Consider the following 22,455-nt stretch of genomic DNA (forward strand, 5'->3'; position numbering starts at 1 on the left):
GAAACGTTGTAACTGTCCAGATCGTAAAACCAAAAAGTAGCAAATAAAGGCTTTTTGACTTAAATCCTTGATGGTGCTGTCTGCTACAGTTTGTTTGGATATTTGAAGTCGGTTGGAGTGGACACCGAATGACATGCACCAGATTACCAATAAGAAATTGAAGCTCTTGGTGAGTGCTGGTTTAATTGCCTCTTCAGGAAACTACAACTCCCAGCATTCCCTCCGTGTGTCCTTAACAGCTATAGGACTGTGCACATCAGGGACTTGCATCGCCCCTAGCTGTTGAAATGTGTGTAATGTTAATGAGTGATGCATGGCTGACTTTGCAGTTTACTGGAGCTGTAATGGTCGTTAATGAAAAGTTAAAGGGGTTGTTCACCTTTGAGTTAACTTTTAGTATGATGTAGAGAGTGATATTCTGAGACAATTTGGTTTTCATGTTTTATTATTTGTGTTTTGATTTATTTAGCTTTTTATTCAGCAGAGCTCCACTTTGCAGTTTCTGGTTGCTATGGTCCAAGTTACCCTAGCAACCATGCATTGATTTGAATAAGAGCCTGGAATATGAATAAGAGAGGCTGGAAAGAGGTGGAATAAAAAGTAAAAATAACAATACATGTGTAGCCTTGCTTAGCATTTGTTTTTAGATGGGGTCAGTGAACCCATTTGAAAGCTGGAGAGAGTCAGAAGAAAAAGGCAAATAGTTAAAAAACTATTAAAAATAAATAATGAAGACCAGTTGAAAAGTTGCTTGGAATTGGCCATTCCGTAACACAGAAAAGTTAACTTAAAGGTAAACCACCCCTTAAGGACAGATGGGTTAGAAAAAATAGTTTTAATTAAAGAAAAATCATTTTAAAGAAAACCACATCCCTACTCTTTGTACCATGTACAAGCCATGTTGCTATGGAAGCACAGATGGCAGTTAACTGTAGGCTCCAGCAGAAGGTGAATAATAGACACACATCCTTTGTTGAATAAGCAAGCAGCTGGTTTTTCGACACAGCCCATTCAACAAAGTACAGATGGGTTGATTATTCAAAGCCTTTCAGTGGTCCCCCTTTATTCACGTAGACACTAATTACTCTGGATTGTCAGGCAATGACCTGCAGTACATCTCTGGGAAGCAGAGCATTCTGTTCGGCACACGCCACCGCTGCAGAGCTGAAGCTAGCTCACGCCTGAGTAAAATAGGCAAGCTACTCTTTTGCTAAGTACAAACGATTTTATAGATTGCCTCTTGCGAAGGTGACTTGGATATATTCTAGCATTAAAATTTAATAGTATCTGCAGCAGATTTCTTTCACCCCCCCCCCATCCGTTGTTCTTTCAGTATGGGCAGTGCTTATATGGAGATTCGTTTACTGAAAAGTGGGAGGAGATTGACAGACAAAATCTCTCATCTATTTTTTTTTTCCTTGAGAGCGAAGCTTCTGCACAAAGGAAGGAGCTGGGTATTTGTCCAGTGAACACACACTTGGATGCTGCCTCCTCCTCTAATGTGGGAACACTTGCCAAAAAATCAGGTAAGCTTTCAGTCATCTCAGCTTAAAAATGATTCATTTGATTTCTAATATCATCCCCTATGTAGCATATATGTTGTATGTAGAGACAGCAGATCTACAGTATATGATATGTTTTATTAGTGTTTTATGAGGGGTAGACATTTGTTCTGGATTGTGAGTTTGTTACATACACTTTGGTTAAGTCACTCCCCACCTGCCTATTTTATTTTAACCCTAAATAACAGGAAGCAGTCAAATACATCAGTGGTCCTTAAAATATAATTCACCCTGTTCCTTGCACCCAACAATACTATTTGTATGATATGATGACTTTACGTCGGGAGTACATGCTCCCGGTATAAGTGTGCCTTATAAAATGTCTTTATGGGGGAATAGCCTTACAATGCACAATTCTACTGCTGTTATTGATGCTAATACATATTACATCCTTTTTGTGCCATCAAACGATTTCCCATCTCATTAAGATCCTTTTGCAAAATAAGGTTAAACATTATCAGATACATCTGGATTGGCACTACATGCTGAGTACATAGATCCTTTGAATTTTTCTTTATATATATAGAGAGAAGAAAAAAAAAAAAATGTTATCTATATCTATATATAATAAATGTTATCTATATCTTTATTTTAATGTCCATTCGTGCATTTAATCTCTCACCACCATCATCATCTTTCTGTGCAGCCAGTCATAATGTAATACACATCTCTATGTTACGATATTGCTCTACTCACCAGAATACACTGTGAGTAATTGCTTTGTTATTTAAGAAGCAAAAGAATAGAATAGATGTTCATAGAGACACACACCATAGAGTTATGTATATTTTATTAGGTAAAAAAAATGTTTATGTTGCCAGAAATAACCCATTTAATTTATAGATATTTTTCCACCTTACAGAATTTGCCCTGGCGTCTTCCAGTTTTATTAAGCACAAATGGGCAGGTAAATATGCCATTTTTATTTTAAAGATTATCTGCTTTTTCTAATAAAAGACCATTGATACAAGAAATGCTAGCTGCATCCAGCAGCCAAGCGGTTAATGCAGAGAAACTCATTATCTGTAAGTATTTTTTGTTGTGTGTAACCATACACCACCATTTTCTCTTACAAGCAGGGATAAAGGCAATAGCTGAGAGCAATACACTGTGCAGCACACCAAATTTAATGAGATTGTATTACACTGGATGAGGAGCAATGATTTATCATTTGGAAATTATTTTACAAAGATAATGTTGCATTTCAGAAATATGATAGGTATAAATACACCTGTATAAATGTAGAATCTAGCATTGTCTTGCATACCCTTATATATATCATTTTTAAGCAATATTTACAGGTGCAGGTATAGTATATTTTATCTGGAATGATGGGGACCTGGAGTTTTACTGATAAAGCGTATTTCCGCAATATGGCACACCATACCTTATGGCCATTTGTATGGATTTATGCCAGCTTACATTAAGTCAACATCAGGTAAAAGGTGCTGTTTTATTAGTACAAGTATGGGATCTCTTATCTAGAAACCAAAAATCCTGAATGATTTGAGTCATGGGAAGGCCTTCTCCTGTAGAGTCCATTTTAAGCCATAACTACAATTTTTAGAAAGGATCCCCCTTTTCTTTGTAATAATAAAACAGTACTTTGTACTTGATGATAACTAAGCTGCATGAATCCATATTGGAATTAATGAATTGTGTTTATTTAGGGGCACATTTACCTAGGGTCGAATATCGAGGGATAATCAACCCTCGATATTCGACCGGCGAAGTGAAATCCTTCGACTTCGAATATCAAAGTCAAAGGATTTTGCGCTATTCCTACGATCGAACGATCGAAGGAATAGTTGTTCGATCGAACGATTAAATCCTTCGAATCGAACGATTCGAAGGATTTTAATCCATCGATCGAAGGATATTCCTTCGATCAGGAAATTGTTAGGAAGCCTTTGGGGACCTTTGGGAACCTCGGTAGGTTTTAGGTGGCGAACTAGGGGTCGAAGGATTTTTTAAAGAGACAGTACTTCGACTATCGAATGGTCGAATAGTCGAACGATTTTTAGTTCGAATCGTTCGATTCGAAGTCGAAGGTCGAAGTAGCTCATTCGATGGTCGAAGTAGCCATATTCGACCATTCGAAATTCTAACTTTTTTTCCTCTATTCCTTCACTCGAACTAAGTAAATGGGCCCCTTTATTTTTAAATGATTTTTAGTAGACATAGTGTAGTGATCCATATAATGGAAAACCCCTATTCAGATAACCCCAGTTCCTATGCATTATATATAACAGATCCCATAACTGTACAGAGAAAAACAAACAATTGTTTAAATAAGACACTATGGCAAATGGCATTGCCATATTTCAGAGCTTTTAAGACAATGGGTTTCTGGATAACAAATCCTATGCCTGTACTTAATACTTATAGAGGTCTGATAATCAAGTGATGATCTAATCATGAGTACATGCCTGTATTCGTTATTTATGGAGACCTTTATCTAGCCATCAATCTATGATCTTGCATTGAATGTATTTGTGATTGTATTTCTAAGGCTGTGAAGATAGAAAACAATTGAACAACTTTCTCAGTTGTATTTTACATTTTACTCGTTGAATTATTGATGACCTTTCACTTTTCACTCATAAAAAATAAGGCACTTCTGACTTTGCAGATCTTATAAGTGATTTGTAATTACCCATAATGAAATGTTACTATACACAGTGACCTGTATAACTCATGATTGATGGGCAGTTAAAAGCAGGCTTTAATTCTCTGCAAACTACACTGAAGAACAGATGGTGACCAGTGCACTGTATAGTACATGCTTTCTTTGTATGTAACCCCTTATTGGAACATAACTTCTTGTGAGCAGCTGTGGCAGAAAGGGGTTAACGTTTTATGTTGCAATATTTTTATTTCATAGCCATTTTGTTTCGTGTATTCACCTATTCCATTTTGATTTGGCACAAATGTGAATCTAATGGTCCTACAATCTCCTGGGAGTAGAAGATTTGCAGAGCTATCTGCTCTGGATATTTGACAGCTGCATAAAACCGGTACTATGCAAAATTGTATTTCACTGCATCAACATCTTAGAAAAAACATCTCAAGCATTTGCATCACTATACTAGTGAATGGTTTTCTTCTTGGCTAGAAGTTATGTAGTTACAAAAAGCTACAAATCAGTTTTGATTTATTTTCATCCTCCCTCCAACACCAAATTCTACTGTCACTCTCAGATAGAAATGACTGCTCCAGCTGTGTTTGTTAATTATATTGTATTCCTTTTAAGGTCAGCATGGGTTTTAATTGGTTTCTAATATGGTAGAACTCTTTAATAATGTTAATATAAGAATACAGAAATGGCTTCAAATAACAGCATTGGCTTGGTATAATAAAAAGAAATCTGAATTTATAAGTAAAAATTAAAAGGAATATGCTATTTATACTTATGTGCTGGTTTTTAAATGTATTCGGTTCAGATGAATACAAGATGTAATAGATATTTCACTGGTGCATCCTAATTCAAATAAAGCTACTTTTGTAGTGCCACTTATATTGGGCTTCAAAAATGATAATTAGTAATGGGCGAATAAATTCGCCAGACACAAATTCGCAGCGCATTTTCGCATTTCGGGGTAAGCAAATTAATTTGCAAAACTTCGACGACCATTCGCAGGTGAAAAATTCACCACATCAAAAAATTGACGCGCATCAAAATTATTCCGATGCCCATTGACTTTAATGCATTTGGACCAAATAGTGGTGTGAATAAAAATTGTCGCTCGTGTCAAAATTGATGAGCATCAGAATTATTTTGGCGCCCATTGACTTCAATGCGTTTCACAAATTTTTTGCCGTTTCCCCGAAAAAATGCACACTTCATCTAGCCAAGAGACATGCCCCATGTCACCTCCCATAAATGTAAATAATAAATGCCTGATAGTACCAGCACTGGTGATTTCAGTCCAAAAATTCTCCACTTTCAAGTCATAGGGGCAAATTTACTAAAGGGCGAAGTGGCTAACGCTAGCGAATATTCACCAGTGTGATGTCATTTTGCCACTTCGCCGATTTACTAACGGTCCCTGGCATAAATTCGCTAGAGAAGAAGACATACTCTAGCTCTACTTCGCACCCTTACGCCAGGCGAAGTTGCGCTCTGGCAAAGTGACGTAACAACGCTAATTCACTAACGTACGGATTTTTACTGAACGTTACCTCTTGCGCCAGACTTGCCTTCGCCACCTCAGACCAGGCGAAGTGAATAGAGTAGATAGGACTTGCTTCTAAAAATGTTGAAATTTTTTCTAAGTCCCAAAAAACGCTGGCGTCTTTTACTATTTTAAGGGTGATAGGCTGAAAAAGATCATAAATTCCCTCCTTCCCCCCTACATTTCCTAACATATGGCACCTAAACTATACAGTGGGCACATGTATAGGGCAAAATAACAACTCTATTTTATTTTGTGAAGCTTTCCCAGGCTTGTGTAGTGTAATGTATTTGCTGCTACATATACATCCATTGTACTTTAACTTGGCGTCGTATGCAAATTAGGCATCGCTAGTGTAACTTCGCTTTGCTTGACGAATTCCCTGTTTGGGTTCTCTTAAGCTGTGACTTGAAGATATTCAGATAGATAGTTAGTTCTCATGCCCTAATACCATTTGTGTCTGTGACCACGTCAGTACAGGCAACAATTCTATGGCGTCAAAACCTATGGAGGGAATTCTGAAGAGAGAGGATATGATATATTTAAATGTTATTGTTAACACACATATTCAAAAATCTCCAATATAATCTGCAGTCCTGTATAACTGCAATAGAGTGTCCATTTAACATACAGATTACATGCTAAAAACAACAGATAATTGATAGAAGAGGCAAAGAGGGTAGATACAATGAAAATAGAGTAAAGAACTGATGATGAGCAGAGAGGCACATTGACAAATAAACACTAACAAATTGTTCACTATTTTGTAAAATTGGTTTTTGAAAACACACAGAGAGGATCTGTAGGTTAATTCTCTATGTTTTTCATCTACCTGAATTATTTTCTTTGTATACACTGCCATTATTAATCTTTTCAGCAAAAAAAACGTAATCGTATATGCTCTCTTCCAACTTTTGCTTCCAAAAGCATTTTATATTTGTGTTCATTCAAAATCCATGTGTGTGAACAGTCCATTTTTAAGATAACTTCTTTGAATACAGAGGCATTACAAATATCCTGTAAAATAAATCCTTAGAAAGGATGATGTCATCTGAGTGATGATATTTGTGTCACGGGACTCACTAGTTTATGTCAGTGTCACTTGTGCCACAGAAAATGATGTATAATTTACCCCTGTTGTAAAATATGAGGACATTAGAAGCCACCTCAGCCTTGGGCATTGGGCTTATATTTGGTTATGGAACTCTTTGGAGACTTCTAATATTCTTTTAATTTAAAAAAGAGGTTACATTTTCCTCTATATAATATACAGGTTTCAGTAAGTCATGTTATTCAAGTGACATGACAAGCTTTGAATATGATGGATAGCATCACTAAGGACAATTTATTGCCTATGATATATATATATATATATATATATATATATATATATATATATATATATATATATATATATATATATATATATATATATATATATATATATATATATATATATATGTAGCACATAGCGGGTTCATTGCTTTGAAGCCACTGAATAGCATCTGCTCAAATAAAACCTTTATTCACAAACAAGGATGCATTTCACTTTTATATACCATTCTTTGTGAATAGAGCAAGTTTTAATCAAACTGAATCTGGTGCTGTTCAATTACAGTATGTGGCATTTAGTCAGGCTTGCTGGAAGGAGGACAGAATGCAAAGTGCACTCAATATCTTTCTCCTAGGTTGCACTAAAGCCTTTATTATACTTTTGTATTGAATCTAAATTTATATCACATTACAGGTTTAACCAACATCCCTGTTAAGCTTCTGAAATACTTAATGGCAAAGCATAGTGGGAAACATAGATTCTAAAAGTTCCAGCTCTAGATAATGATTCTGACATTTGTTTTGATGCATTTATCTTAGGCAGTGTCAGTTATTGGTGCAATAATATGTTTCTGCAAAACTCCAGGAAATAAGTAGACTTGGCTCTCCAGCCAGTCACAAATAGTGTTTAATATTTGCCAGATGCAAAAGTGACTTGTGCTTTACTTGTGCTGGAGCAAGAAATGTGGATGAAAGTGAATGGTACTATACAGGTTCCACTAAAGCTCAGCAAATCAGTGGTAATGGAAATATTGTAAATTATGAATTTGGTGTTTCTGTAGAAATAATGTGTATTATTATTATTATTATTAACATGTATTTATATAGCGCCAACATTTTGCGTACAAATATTTTCTTAGCCAAAAGGAAACAGGTGCAGGCAAAGAATGCCCCAAACGGCATATCCCTTAAAGGAAAACTATACCCCAAATTAAAGAATCTTATCAAATTGGTATATATATTTAAGTAAATATTGTCCTTTTACATCTCTTGCCTTGAACCACCATTTTGGTCTGTGTGCTGCCTCAGAGATCACCTGACCAGAAATACTACAACACTAACTGTAACAGGAGAAATAGTGGAAGCAAAAGGCAGAACTTTGTCCATTAATTGGCTCATGTGACCTAACATGTATGGTTTGTTTGTGTGGAGTCATAGGATCCCAGGGGGCGGGGCATTTTTTTTATTTAGGATTACCCTATGGCACATAATGCTAAAAAAACTTATTATAAAAATTTATTTAAATGAAGCAGGGTTTTACTTATAAGCTGTTTTATGCAATATATTTTTATAGAGACCTACATTGTTTGGGGGTATCGTTTTCCTTTATGATGGTTGTACACGTTCTGATTAAACCATATGAAGCAAAAACAATGTCTGGTATATACAGTATATGCTAGCCTGATTATCCCTGACAATATCTACATACTATGGATATCATTATATTTGAAAATGTATCTGTCAATCCACCATGCAGGCTAGCTCTTGGTATATTGGCAGATAAGGAAATGAAGTAACTGAGGTCACTTTTCCAATCATTTGGGCTGTCAGTCTGATACTGTTTGAGACTGTCCCCTGTATGCCCACCATTAATCAGGTCACCATTTTTTTCTGACTAGTTAGTACTTAAAACAATATTTTCAATATTTTGAAACTTTTGTAAAAAATGTATATATGCTTCAGGCAGATAAGTATAAATTAGGGATGCATCGAATCAAGGAATTCGGTTCAGGATTCAGCCAGGGAAAGGGCTTTTTAAGCCGAATTCAGATGTGGTGAATCCTTCTGCCAGGCGGAACCAAATCTGAATTTGCATATGCAAATTAGGGGAGGGGAGGGAAATCGTGTGACTTTTTATCACAAAACAAGGAAGCAAAAAAAATGTCCCCTTCCCACCCTTAATTTGCATATGCAAATTATGATTCGGATTCGGTTCAGTATTCAGCCGAATTTTTCGCAAAGGATTCGGGGGTTCGGCCGAATCCAAAATAGTGGATTTGGTGCATCCCTAGTATAAATCAGTAATGATGTTTTTGCAGCATTCAGCACAGAAAGGCTTTACTTATATTCAGCCATGCAATTTTGATTTCCTTTGCTTGATCATCACAATATAAAAGGTCGAAGTACCTCATTTACCAACATGAGTGCAAATTTGTCACAATGCAGAAATACAGAGTGACCAATAAATAAATAGCTTGGATTAATCTAATGCAGGTTCTGTTATGAAGCAAATGCCTGAAGGTTGCTTTCTGCACTAGTACATAGTAAATGAATGGCACAGTGTTTCAAATGTACTCAGCTACCATTCTGTGATAACACTGGAAGCCTTGCTACAATAGCTACTTTATATGTCATTTGAAATGCTTTGCGTGTAAACAGTAATATGATTGTCCTGAACTGTACACATTGCATATTGCAGTTACAAATCTCATAAAAGTAAGCTGATGATGGTTAAGTAGTGAACTTTATGTACAATGAAACAGACATTATATATGGGTATGGGACCTATTATACAGAATGCTCGGGATTGGGGTTTCCCAAATATTGGATCTTTCTGTAATATGGATCTTCATACCTTAAGGGGCATATTTATAAAAGGTCAAATTTAAAAAACTTTGAACTTCGAATTCAAAAAGACCAATCGAATGGAGGTCGAAGTTTTTTTGGGTCAAAGTGGCCCGAATTCGGCCTACTTCGAATCATACCATCGTACTTCGAATCTTCGAATCGTACGATCGTACTTGGATCGTACTTCGGTTCGAAGTTTTTTTAACTTCGACCTTCGATCTCCCAAACTCCCCCAATTGCCTCCATACAGGTTGTAGGAGTTCCCCCATAGGCTAAAACAGCACTTCGGCAGCTTTTAGGTGGCGAATGGTCGAAGTCGAAGTTTTAAAGAGACAGTACTTCAAAAAAATTCGACCTTCGAATTTCAAAGTTTTTTCAAATCCAAGTATGACTATTCCCTAGCCGAAGTACTCAAAAAATAGCTTGAAATTCGAAGTTTTTCACTTCGAAACTTCACCTCGACCTTTGGTAAATCTGCCCCTAAGTCTACTAGACAATCATGTAAACATGAAATAAACCCAATAGGCTGGCTTTGCTTCCAATAAGGATTAATTATATCTTAGTTTGGATCAAGTACAAGGTATTGTTTTATTATAACAGAGAAAAAGGAAATCATTTTTAAAAAGTTGGATTATTTGAGTATAATGAAGCCTTTCTATAATTCGGATCTTTCTGGATAACAGATTTCCGGATAAGGGATCTCCTAAAACTAGAGCAACAATTCTAAACTTTGCTTTTGATCCGTTTATAAAAATGTTCATTCATCAAGTCCATGCTATAATCTGAATAAGTTAAAGCAACTGGATTTTCTGAGTTTTGTTGAAAATGTTTCACCACTTATCCAAATGGCTTTTCAACTGAGTGGTAGGGTATTCCCTGGCATTTAAACCCATTAGGGTAGTCATAGACCTCCAAACACCATGGTTCCATTGAATTTAGTTGTTACATGAAAGTTTGTCAAAGAAACATTAGTCCCTAAAGTCTCTAGTGGCTCAAAAGGGTAATGCACTACTACAAAAGCACACCGTTCAGAGTTCCAGTTGATGGGAGGGAGTGTATTTAGAGCCTTTGGTTTTACATTCTCAAAAATGTATATCTGTATGCTCTCTTTTCAGAAAACATAACACCATTAATCTTCTTACTCAGTTTCCAATCAATTCCCTCTAAATGACTTGCCAGTTCTTTCTAAATAACTTGCCAATAACTCAATATGGTTAGTTATCCCTCATTTAAAACTTCAGCTTTGGACCCATAGTTTGTATTTTGCTCTCTGAATTGAATATGGACCTTTTCACTGTATGTTGCATATTAATATGAAATAGGCTAAGATGAAGCATCTGACACACCATTTTCTCCATTAGAATTAATAGTAGAAAAAAGTAGGCCATTTTAACCAGATCCATCTTTGTAGATTGTTTGAAATGGATATGATGAACCATGATGAACTTTATTTCACTGCGCTTTTAAATAACATCATGCCAACACTCTTCTACAATGGATGAACATGAGGTGGGTCGCACCAAATGTAATGTGACATGGTAAATGTATTTATGTCCGGCTGGATGTTTGTGTGTTTTGTAAGAGAAGCAAAAATGAGAATTGAGAATATTTTTACTTTTTTTAATAAACTTTTGTTTTAGTATATTAATCCCATATGTAGTGATGGGCGAATTTGCGCCGTTTCGCAGAAAATTTGCGAAATGGCGAAAAATTCGCGAAACGTCTCGTTTTTGACGCCGGTGCCCGTTTTTGATGCCTGTGCCCATTTTTTTTTTATGCCGGCGCCCGTTTTTGATGCCAGCGCCCATTTTTGCGGGCGTTTCACGAATCGTGCAAATTCGCCGCATATTCGCACCTGCAGAATAAATTCGCCCATCACTACCCATATGCAATAATGACATTTGCCCATTTTGTGCCTTTATTTAATAAGTCATAGCTCTATACTAGTGATGGGCGAATTTATTCGCCAGGCGCGAATTCGCGGCGAATTTGCGCGATTCGCCGCCAGCGAATAAATTCGCGAAACTCCCGCAAAAATTCGCGGAAAAAATTCGCCGGCGTCAAAATTTTTTTTTCGAAAAACGGACGCCGGCGTCAAAAAAAAACGGGCGCCGGCGTCAAAAACGGGCGCCGGCGTAAAAAAAACGGGCGCCGGCGTCAAAAACGAGATTTTTTGGCGCAGCGAAACGGCGCAAATTCGCCCATCACTACTCTATACCTGTACCATATTTGCTGCGAGAAGGACTAAACCCATATTGTTTTCTCCACTAAGTTACTTACCATGACTAATATTAATATTGATTAAGACCGTTATAGGGAAAACCTGAGCCATGCCTTAAATGATGTACACAAATTTTAAACTGCTTTCTTGTAAGCTAATAAAAGATTTGGCAGATATGTTGTAACAATGAAAATGGAGTTGCTTGCCCATTGTAGAAAAAAAATATTTTTATTCAGTGGAGAGTTCAGAAGGTATGTTTAAAATATGGAATTAAAATAGAGAACTATGATACTGAAAGTATTGAAAGTATTTCTTATATTTATTTAACAGGAAGTATATTTAAGATGAAGCTAATGAGGCCTCCAGCAAGATGGTAAGTTTTAAGAATTTTTATATTTACACTTTGGCATCTCATAGGTTTCAGGTATTCATTTTCAGTTTTGTTTGTGGGACCTCTATGTAGATAAATATAAAGCAAATTATTTCTTTTACTGCAAAAGCATTCACAATGAACTCCAAGTGCTGGTAAGATTGCATATACGGAGGCGCAAGAAAGTCCTGGCACTTCTCCATACAAGACCTCCAGAGAAGACAGTAGGTGTGCATCCAACATTTTATTATGTAGTGCAGCCATTTCTTTCTTGCTCCGACATATACATGTCGCTCTGTCGGTTCCCAAGGGCAACTTTGATCATAGTGAGCCTCATGTTATGAGCAGTTCTACCAGTATCTTCACAGCTTATCTGGGATCTCTTAAGATGATAAATATGTAATAGAACTGCTGGATATGCAGACATCCTTAAAGGTTAGTGATGAGAAAAGATAATAGAGACTAAGCCCTAGAATTACCACAATAAAAACAATGCAGAAATTAATTAGCCTTTATATTAGAGGCTTCTTTAGTTAAATTATTTTTGAAAGAAAAAATAACTCAAAATGCAACTATATTAAAAACAGAGTGTCCAGATCAAATGATAAACCTAATACCATTACACCAATAAGGAACAACATTACTTTCTTTATAATGTGCACTTTATAATTACCAAACGATATGTATATATTTATAAACATTTCATAGTCCCACATATGGGATTATCTGCCTAGCGAGCAGAACATCATACTGAAACCATTTCAGGACACTAGCTTCAACTAGAAGCAGCTGCATGCATTTCGTTTTTTGCTGCGTTGGTTGCTTTGTGTGTTTTCTCTTCCAGCTTCTATTATGTGACCTGAATCAGGTATACAACTCACATTGTTATAACTACACCAGAAAAGATTATGTTCTTGGGAATCACTAGCTGCAAGGTGAGCACTTTTTGATTATCATGTGATTCCAAAAGCAGCCGATGTGAAAATTCCTTCTTTAATGTGCTAGTGTAGTTTTGAATTTAACAAAACAATAAATATCAAATATGTACCTAGAGCATTATTAATTTGCACAAGAGCATCAAAAGATGCATTACAAGCCACAGTTACCCCTTAGTGATTGATATATTTTATATCTAGAATGGTTTCCTATATATTTGTCCAGTTAGCCTGATTCCATAGTGAAAGATATCCTTGGTTTGTACAGGTATGGGATCAGTTATCTGGAAACCTATTATCCAGAAAGCTCCCAATTATGGATAGACCATCTCCCATAAACTCTATTTTATCAAAATAATCCATATTTCTAAAAACAATTTCTTTTTCTCTGCAAAAATATAACTGTACCTTGTATTGGAAGGAAAACCAGCCTATTGTGTTTATTTAATGTTTACATGATCTTACAGTATAGTAGAGTTAAGGTATGAAGACTTAAATTACGGAAAGATCTGTAATTCGGAAAAACCCAGGTCCCAAGCATTTTGGATAATAGGTCCCATTCCTGTACTAAAATCTGCAGTTGTATTGACAATAAATATAATTTACACCCTGGAGTACAAATTATTTTGGTGTGGGCTAAATTAAATGCAAAACCTATTTCCAGCAATATTTTCACAAGTATTAATTTTACCCTAGTGTGCTTAATATTATTATTATTATTATTAACATGTATTTATATAGCGCCAACATATTGCGTAGCACTGTAAAGTAACTGTGATTATACAACTACATCACATGAATTACATACATAGAATATATGGAGTAACAAACATCACAATCAATACAGGTACAAAGAGGTGAGGAAGGCCCTATGCATAGGCATACAGTCTAAAGGGAAGGGAGTAATACACAAGGTGTGGGAGTGGGCAAGATCGAAGTAAGTGGGTGAGAAATGTGGTGTTGTATGTGGTGTTGCGTTTGGTAGTTAAGCAGAGTGAGGGTAGGCTTCTCGAAAGAAGTGCGTTTTCAGAGATTTTTTGAAAGCAGAAAGGTTGGGAGAAAGTCGGACAGATCGTGGGAGAGCGTTCCAGAGGAGGGGTGCAGCCCTTCCAAAGTCTTGAATGCGAGCATGTGAGGAGGTAATGAGAGAAGAGTTGAGTAGCAGGTCAGTAGAGGAGCGAAGTAAGCGAGTGGGTGAGTATATAGAGATGAGTTCAGAGATGTAGGGTGGAGCAGAGTTGTGAAGTGCTTTGAAAGTCAGTGTCATTAATTTGAATTTGATTCTGAAAGGTAACGGAAGCCAGTGCAGGGATTGACAGAATGGCGAGGCAGAGGATGAGCGGTTGCTGAGGTGTATGAGCCTCGCAGCAGTGTTCATTATGGACTGGAGAGGTGACAGTCTCTGGAGGGGGAGGCCAATTAAAAGAGAGTTACAGTAGTCTAGACGCGATATGATGATATATGATATATTCTTTATCATATTGTGTAGTGCAGGGATCCCCAACCTTTTGAACCCGTGAGCAACATTCAGAAGTAAAAGGAGTTGGGGAGCAACACTAGCATGTAAACTGTTCTTGGGGTGCCAAATAAGGGCTGTGATTGGCCATTTGGTAGCCCCTATGTGGATTGTCAGCCTACTTTGATACTCTGTTTTGCAGTACACTTGGTTTTTATGCAATTAAAACTTGCCTCCAAGCCAGGAATTCAAAAATAAGCACCTGTTTTGAGGCCATTGGGAGCAACATCCATGGGGTAGAAGAGCAACATGTTGCTCACGAGCTACTGGTTGGGATCACTGGTGTAGTGTATGGTGAATAAGTCTTGGCGAATAAAACTGTACATCTTAATGGAAATGAAACCTTGATCTTAAATAGGTAATCCATACAAATAATTCCACTGGGAGGATCTTTCAAACCTTTAGATTCAAACATAACAGGATCTTTAACACCTTTGGATTCACACATAACTAGTTCTAGCAGATGTGCTATTTTTTTTCCAATACACATTCAGATATAATTAAAAGAGAAACCTACCAGAAGTAGGCTGACATGAATTCTAGTGCTTCCTCTCTCGATGATGCTGTCATTGGTGTTTTTCATGATGTGCAAGTGCAGAATGTGAAGAGATAAAAAGGCTGTATCCATTTTTGGCTCTGTAGACCTTACATGACTATCCTAATCAACAAACAGGCCAAATAGAGAGCAAATACACTAAGGGGTCAATTTATTAAAATTCTAATTTCTATTTTGTTTACAAATTTTATTTTTTCTATAAAAAATGTGTTATTTTAACTCTTAAAAATGTATATTTATGAAGTGTAAAAAACACAAAAACCTCTCATACAAAACTGCACCAAGCAAAAGCTGTTGTGGTCCTATAGAAGTCAGATGGGAGCTGCACTGATCCTATTAGATTTTTTAAATCAATTCAGAGGTTTTAAGATTTTTTTGCTAGTAATTATCTGAAAAACATTTTTTTTAGTTTTTTTGTATTTTTTTCGGCATCATTCAGCTTTTTTCCATTCATACTTTTCATATCTGTGTATTTTAAGAACTTTTATGGCATTCGTGGTTTTAGAGAAATAGATTTTTTTAGAGAAATAGATTTTTTTTTAGTTTTTTTGTATTTTTTTCGGCATCATTCAGCTTTTTTCCATTCATACTTTTCATATCTGCATATTTTAAGAACTTTTATGGCATTCGTGGTTTTAGAGAAATAGAGTTTAATCATGGTTTCGAAAATCTCAAAAACCATTAAATTCCGACCTTCACTAAATAGGCCTCCACGTCTCTTTGCCATAGTACTGTAGGTGCGGAGAATTGCTGTAGGTAAAATGCTCAAATGGTGATTTTATGTGGAAATGCATTTGTAGTTATTTCCATGTGATTATGTGGTATAAGTGTTTTCCCTATAGCAATACTCAGCACCAACGATGGCAAGATTTTTTTTTGCCACAGCCAAATGCAAAATAAAATCCCATGTGTCAAATATAGGAGTAATATAATCACACAGCTCACAATGTTTTGCTTGTTTTCTCACCTTGAGCCCTTCAGAGAAAGTCTTTCTTAGGCAGTTAATATGTATGGACTTTGCTATTTCATTATCTATTGTTAACAGGAACAGTTTATTTACCATACATATGAACCACTTTTCCAAGCACTCATTCTTAATGCTTCCATGTTCTTAAAATAAATATCCACCCAACTGCACCTTCAGTTTGAATGTGTCAAATAACAAAATATAATAAACAAAGATAAAATAGATATCTCATATAAACCTCTTGCTCTCTTTTTTACAGAGATAAAAGATTTAGTTCTGTTTCCAGACTTTGCAAACCTGTCATCTTCCAGCTGTCACAACTGTTCTCTGGTATGAGAAAATATATGTTTTCTGTTTTTGTATTATGTTTTTCAATGCCTCTTATTTTACTGCAGTGGAAAAATATACTCATAAGACTTTAGAATAAAATAAAAACGATAGAGGAGCAAATATGCTAATAGAGTATAGCCTGCTTCTCCAAAGATCATTGTAGAAGAATACAAGTTATTCTATATTAATCAAATATCCAGGTTCCAGATGATCAAATAAGGCATCTATTATTCATTTTATATTAACAAGAATGGACCTTTTTTTTTAAAAAACATCTTTATTATTATTTTATCTTTATGCGGTGCCTACATATTCTTCAGAACTTTCTATAGATTGCACATCAATCACAACAGTTCCAGCCTAAGCTGAAGGTTTGATGTAATAAAAGGTCTTAAATGTAGCCATATCTAGCGACCTGCAGCAGCCAGATATGTGTTTTCAAATAACTGTCTAGTAAATGCTGCTTGCTGATTGGTTGCTTTGGGTTACTAGAGAAGTAGAAAACTTTAATAAACTTTGTTTATTTGGGACACCATACAAACTAATTGCAGGTAGTACCTTGGCTGGAATTAAATTTCAGCACTGCAAGGCAGCAGTTGTGACTACTGCACCACCTGTGCAAAAGTATAAAGAATAGTTCATGCTTTGCTCCAGCTGGCATTGAAGTTGCAAGTTGATTCCTATTACTTGCCCCTTTTAAGCATATTGATGCAGTTTTAGCTACTTAACCCTTTTATGAGATGAAACTTAACAACTTACTCCAAGGATCTGTAACATCATTTTGGGCTATACAGACCAACGGGCTTAAAGGAGAAGGAAACCCCCTAGGCACAAAAATCCCTCCCCTGTGTTGCCCCCCCTCCCTCCTCCCCCGTGGTCTACCTGTTACCCCAGGCAAATGCCCCTAACTTGTTACTCACCCCTCTACGCAGGTCCTGTCCACGGAGTTCACAGGCGCCATCTTCTTCCGAGCGGTCTTCTTCCTGCTTTTGACCGGCGTTTTTTGGCGCATGTGCAGTAGGAGCATTTACCGATATGGATCTACTGCGCATGCACCGAAAGTCACAAAGCCTTTGTGACTTTCGGCGCAGTAGATCCGTACCGCTAAATGCTCCTACTGTGCATGCGCCAAAAAAAAAGCAGATTTTTGCGCCTAGGGAGTTTCCTTCTCCTTTAATCACCAGCTAGTGCACTAGAGCATGGGTCATGACTCTAAAACCTCAGGCTAGGGCCTTCGCAGGGTACTTACATCACTACAGAGGCATTTGCAAATTATATGTAGGCACAAACATAGCTTACACAGAGCTTCAGAGGTAGAGGCAGGCGCATTCCCTGATGCTGTAGATAAGGCAGTACAGCATACCTCCAGGTCAAGGAAGAGAACCTAAAGCCTGACACCATATCCACTGTGGTCCCTTCACTGTAGACAAATCTTACAGCCTGGGAAGCTACTCCCTTCTACACCTCCTTGATGGAGCACAAAGCTGCTCTTTCTCTCTTACCTCTCTGCCTTACTCTCCTAGAGAGTCTATAACATTATATTCCTGCCACTCATTAGCCTCATTCATGGGGTCCCTGCTCCCCAACTTATCTCTCTAGAGTTACTGGTCCCTCTAGTGCACATGGCTTTTCTGGGCCTTGCTGTACCAAGCCCCGGCTGGATCAGCATCCAGCATCCAAAGAGGAAGATCCACCCCTTCTCACTCACTATCCCAAAGTGTGACAGGATGTGGTCACAGCGCCTCCTGGCCAATAATACAACTATGCAAATGACATCTAGCTACATGAGCATCTGCCCAGCAACTAGGGAGATCAGGAAGTGTAGGGAATTAAAGCCATAGGGACACGTTAACCCTATGGGTCCCTACAGATGAGTGTTACTAAATGTTAAAGATGGCCCTATACATTTTAGCAAATATAATGTTTCTCATCTTGCAGCAGATGCATCACTCTCTAATCAATAATACACTATAATACAGTAACTATGGAAACTTAAAAATCCAGCTATGAAGGGTGGATGAGGAAATCAAGTGGCCACATTTCTTTCATGCTTTTGTTAGCATAATTCAGAATTAAGCATGTTGTAATATACTTTCATTTTTCTTTATAATTCTAAAAATTTAAATAGCTCCTTTTCACAGTGGCATCAACAGGATAATGTTCTGGTCCTCTTGCTAGCTGGAAAACAGGTGGCTATATTGTCTGATTGGATGAGGTACCAATGGGAAAAAAACGATATATGTCTGCTTGCAATAGACAACTCATTGCACCATGTATAGCCATGCTTGTTTATTTCCCATTGGCTCCCACTCTGGTTGGTACACAGAGTGGCCTCTAGGCCTTTCCACAAGCAAGAGGATCAGACTTTATCTTGTTAATGGGGGTAAAAAACAAATCATGTTATTATATTATGTTATATTATGATATATTTTTTTTATGATGTAAAGAGAATTCACAAATCCTTTGATTTGATGAAAGTAAGGATGACATTTAAATAAAGGGAATGCAGCCCTATTACATATGCTAAAAACTAATATTAAAGATTATACCACAGAAAATCTAATATGACAAATTAAAAATGAAGATATTTACACCACATGGGACACAAGTAGAAGGGAAAATTGCCATCTTAAATATTGCAGCTAAAGTCAGCTAATGATCACATGCTTGTCAGTTTTAAATTACACCACAGGGCATATATTATGATCATTTTGGAGGTGTCATTTCATCAAGAGGAAAAGCTAAATTTAAACTTTCAGGCATAAGTCGCACCTTCATTGTGTCAAGAGAATGAACCGAATGTACAATAATCTGCTGAACCAATTATTCTCACGTCTGTGTGAATGTCAACAAGCATTAATCAATATCATCCTTTAAGTCTTGAGGACCCAAGTGTGTATAATTTATGATGATGATCTGCCACCTACTTTGCCAATCAACTTGAATTCGAAAAGAGAGTTAGGGTGAAATGCAATTAGGAGAAAGCAGCATTAAATTACTTGTACATGATACTGCATGCACAACTGAATAGCTTTTGATGGTGTATTTATTTAAATTCTTTTCAGGGAAGAGGTTTCCCTGGACTACCATCTCAAATCAATGAATATCTACATGCAAAGCTGTCAGATTCTGTTACTTTGTGTCTCGACTGCCTCCCCACAATTTGCTCTCAAGAGATGTATTTTATTTTAAAACCTATACAGCTACATGCTTTTGAATGTGCTTTCAGACTACTAATATCTATTTCAGGTCAACACACAAGTGAAAATAAGAGATTGTAAGAATCCAGTCAAGATCTGCATTAGGAAATATATAGCAAACATGCCAAACTAGTAAAACAAACACAACCATAGAATCAGACATAGGTATCATAATTCTGCCAGATGCATTGTCATACAGAAACTGTTGTGGTTTCTCTGGTTGCTGTTTATGTTGTGTTTTGCTATAGAAAAACATATCTGGACAAATGTGAACCATGCAGTAGGTAAGAGTTCATCTTATAAAATTATAATTTGGTGATCATGGGTTAAATGATGGAGATAACATATTTGCTTTGGAAGTTTATATGGTATATCTATGTAAATTCAACACCAATCTCTTTGTTTGCTTAGGGGTTCGATATGTATATAGCCACGGAATTCCAATGATTTACTTTGTTATCAAATATGATTCTGCAGTCAAGTAATATGTATCACTTGTCTAAAGCTTTGTAATACAAAAGTGGCATATACATATACTGTATGGTATATATATAAAAGCTTTGGTATTTTTTTGCTTTAAGATGTTGAATATGTGAATCTTGCATCTGGAGAGAACATGAAGAGTTAGCATGTTAGGACAGACCAGAGTGAACCCTAATTTATGTACCTATATGATAATAGATAATGAACTTTTGGGGATGTTGTGTTAATTGCGTATTTGTTATATAACAGTAAGCATCACTTTTCAGTTCAAAAATACCCATTAACATTTTTATAACATAAAAAACATTTAAAAAGAGTTGGGTGAAGCAAGAGATGTTAAGAAAACATTACCAAAAGATAAAAACAACTCCACATGATTGGAACGGTATTCAAGGCTAACAGAGGTTTGCAGTATCTATACAAGCCAAAACATATTTTATACTACAATTACTGCCCTACCTATTTGCAATCCTCAAATAATGACTTGATGTTAATTATCAGTCTTTAGAATACAGTACAGTTAAAAGGAAAAAGCATCATGGAGCACAATAATGTGGTATGCGACAAGGTTCAGCTATTTTGATCTGCTGTTAGGCTCAAAATGATCTGCAGATGTTGTGTTTGAGCAGATTATCTAGCAAAAGGCAATTTACTTTGTGCGGATAATTAGCAGCCAAAAGTTAGAAAGCACATTTGAATCTGAAATAGGCTTTTCACACTACTTTTATGTTTGAGACAATTAAGCAAATTGATTTTACAATGCTATATGCTCTTGTTTATTTATTTATTTTCCTGGTCTTCGTTTACTCTTTTACTCAACGACACCACCCAATAATTTGCTTCAAGAAAGATACCACAGCTATTTTGATGACATAATGCATATTTATTTTAAACAAGGTCATTTATAATTTTTAACATTTAAAAAGGCTTATTAACAGTTTCTATTATTTCTCCTTTAACATTCTCTGTAAATCTCCATATCACCTCCTAGATCCCTCCTACTAATCTAGCTACCTCCTGTTGATTTTGGTTTAATGACCCCCCTCCAAGAAAGGCTTGAATTGGGGCATGGACTAGCCATGACAGTGGGGTATGACATCACTATACGTATCACTTGGAACAAAATGTTGGAATATTCCAGTTCTCTTTTACAGGCATGTTAATCACAGAAATATGCAAGGTACCATGGGAACTGGAGTCTTGGTTGGAGGAGAGTTTACTGCTGTTCAATTATTCCAATGGTACATGAAGTCAGAAGTGACGCAGGGCAATGTGCAGGGAATTGCATATTGAAGACAGATACTGCTTTAAATAGCAATTACACATACAAATAACTAGCCCACTCTATTTAATGAATCAATCTCACATTACTTTGGTAAAAGGCCATTTTGATCCAACCTGCAGCTTGACCACTTTAGAGCTGACTCAATGCCTTATGTTTGTGTTCCACTTGCATGTCTTGCAATTACCTTTGGAACATTTGTGGAAAGCTTTAACAGCGAGACACAATAAATGCATGCACTGGAAGGAAATTAGAGCATTAAGCCCAGGAGAGTGAAACTGTTAAAGACTCATTCAGACTCTAGGAAAACAGATCACAAAAGCACTATTTATTTGTTTCACATTTTTTATAGCCAGCAACTGTGACTTGTTTTATTTTGCCAAACGCCGGTAATTATCTTCCGTTTCATAAAGGGTATAGGAAATTAGTACTGCTCATGCTGTGAGTGTAACTATTGGGTTAGATTAAAAAATGTGCTTGTTTTACAGATGAACTACAGTAGTTTGTACTTTTAAACTCATTTGTTTTTCGATCTCTACTATGTCAGTCTTGCAGTGCTGCTGCTGCACAAAAGAGAATCAGAGGTCACATTTAAATAGGAGTTGCAGTTACTTCAGGGTTGTGCACGTCTGCACTCTAAACTCCTTATTTATTCAGAGAATGTCATTATTCAATCTGCAAAAATTATAATCATCAGCAGGATTAGGATTGTTCATCCTATTTTTAAACATAATTTCCACTTGACATGCTACACAGTCTCTTCAGTAGCTGACATACGAATAGCATAGCTCTTAAAGATTTAAATTCATCTTTCTTTTATTTCAGTAAAGCTATATATTATATTAATTATGTCTGCAATCTTTTGCTTCGGCAGCAAGCCCTTTAGAAGTATCTGGCAAAATGTTACGCTTGCTGTAATTTGGTAGAGCCTTAATAGCATGTGAAATATTTTCATTGC

The 22,455-nt window shown here is 36.4% G+C and overlaps 1 long non-coding RNA gene across 2 annotated transcripts; it reads left to right on the top strand.

Annotated features, from left to right (window-relative positions):
• Positions 1-1,117: 1,117 nt before the first annotated feature.
• LOC108707093 lies at positions 1,118-21,770 on the top strand. Of its 2 annotated transcripts, XR_005965060.1 has the most exons (8): positions 1,119-1,526; positions 2,425-2,469; positions 11,049-11,146; positions 12,189-12,231; positions 12,359-12,452; positions 13,073-13,163; positions 16,462-16,532; positions 19,598-21,770. It is a non-coding gene; the product is annotated as an uncharacterized LOC108707093 (long non-coding RNA). The 2 variants fall into 2 exon arrangements; XR_001934214.2 differs by having other exon boundaries at positions 1,118-1,526; positions 12,359-13,163.
• Positions 21,771-22,455: the final 685 nt, after the last annotated feature.

The sequence above is a fragment of the Xenopus laevis genome, chromosome 1S (genome assembly GCF_017654675.1).
Source record: "Xenopus laevis strain J_2021 chromosome 1S, Xenopus_laevis_v10.1, whole genome shotgun sequence".
Classification (NCBI taxonomy): Eukaryota; Metazoa; Chordata; class Amphibia; order Anura; family Pipidae; genus Xenopus; species Xenopus laevis.